This window comes from Schistocerca serialis, chromosome 3, assembly GCF_023864345.2.
Source record: "Schistocerca serialis cubense isolate TAMUIC-IGC-003099 chromosome 3, iqSchSeri2.2, whole genome shotgun sequence".
Taxonomy (NCBI): Eukaryota; Metazoa; Arthropoda; class Insecta; order Orthoptera; family Acrididae; genus Schistocerca; species Schistocerca serialis.
In genome coordinates this window covers 688,540,585-688,541,948 of record NC_064640.1, presented here as the reverse complement: position 1 = coordinate 688,541,948, position 1,364 = coordinate 688,540,585, and positions in this window count along the sequence as shown.

The following is a 1,364-nucleotide window of genomic DNA, read 5'->3' as shown; positions in this document are numbered from 1 at the left end:
CCCACAGAGAAACGATAAAGTACTTTAGCGATTCCATTTTGCATTAAGGGAAGAGGGCGCCCTTATTGAAATTCGGGACGGATGACTGGCACATATACAGTTGTCATGTTTATTGTGTTTGGAAGAGGCGATGGAAGCCATGCTCCATGGTGTTAGCTGCAATATTTCTCGACTTCTGTAGTGAATAAAAAGGCTGTACACAAATTCCAGGCGGGATGCAATAAAATACTTTTATATTGGAGTCTTGTCTACTGTAATAATAAGCAGTTCCCCCGTCATCTGTAGTGCTTTACATATGCATAACACCTGGAAGATGCATAATTTTCTAATTGTCAGTAGGGATCATCAGAGGCACTTGACAATGTCCCTAGCTGACCTCCATTGTTGTATTCAGGCTTGGAACCAGACCCGTTTTAATATAATTTCCCCAACTAGAGTCCACAACTGAAATCACGCTCTTATTACCTAAAGCTTCCACACCACCTTGTCCATGCGCAGTAACTTCTAAACCGTACCGACTTCTGTAACTGCCACAATGGTGTTCTACAAGTTACTTTCGTCATTTACTCATATCACATCAACTTACCTGACACCAGCCTATTATTTAAATGTTTTTTTTAATTATTTACTGCTCTTGATGTGATGTATGAGGGAAGGTTACACAAGATAATTTTTTCCTCCCCTTTTGTTTATATTTGAGTCTTGTCTACTGTAATGATGAGTCATCAATATGGATGAAATCATGAATAAGCTTCACTAGCTGGGTAGTACTATTCCATTCACCTGCCTTACATTTAAGGACAAAGTGGGCAGCTGCAGATTTTTCACTGAGGCAGCATGAATTTCGAAAATCCATATTTGTGTGCTGTGCATATGCACACTGGGATATGAGGAAAGTACAACTTCACTATTTTGTCACTTTACGACACCCAGCTGTTTAAAAAAATTGTGCTTGTTTAATACAATAACAGATGTTTATACTCATTTGTCGAGGTTTGTGTATTTTACAACATCAATGAGAGAAATGTAAATGTGTCCTATCATCCCCCCTCCCCCCCCCCCCCTCCCACACACACACCAATCTTGATTACTTCTGTTGGGAATCAAATACTGGATGAACTCAGGAGTATTGTATACCTACCCCCAACAAGATGTGAGTTTGCCTGTTGTATTCAAAATAATAAGAGTTTTAAATTGTAAGGTATGTTCTGCTTAAAGTTTGAAAGAAAACAAAGGAAAGAGAAGAGCTTAAATTTGTTATTACTTTCACTAATAGCTATACCATTTCATATGTTTAATCTTCCTTATTGACATGAGGTTTTGTGGAACCTTAACAGCTGCATAGGAGCATTGTTTTCATAGCA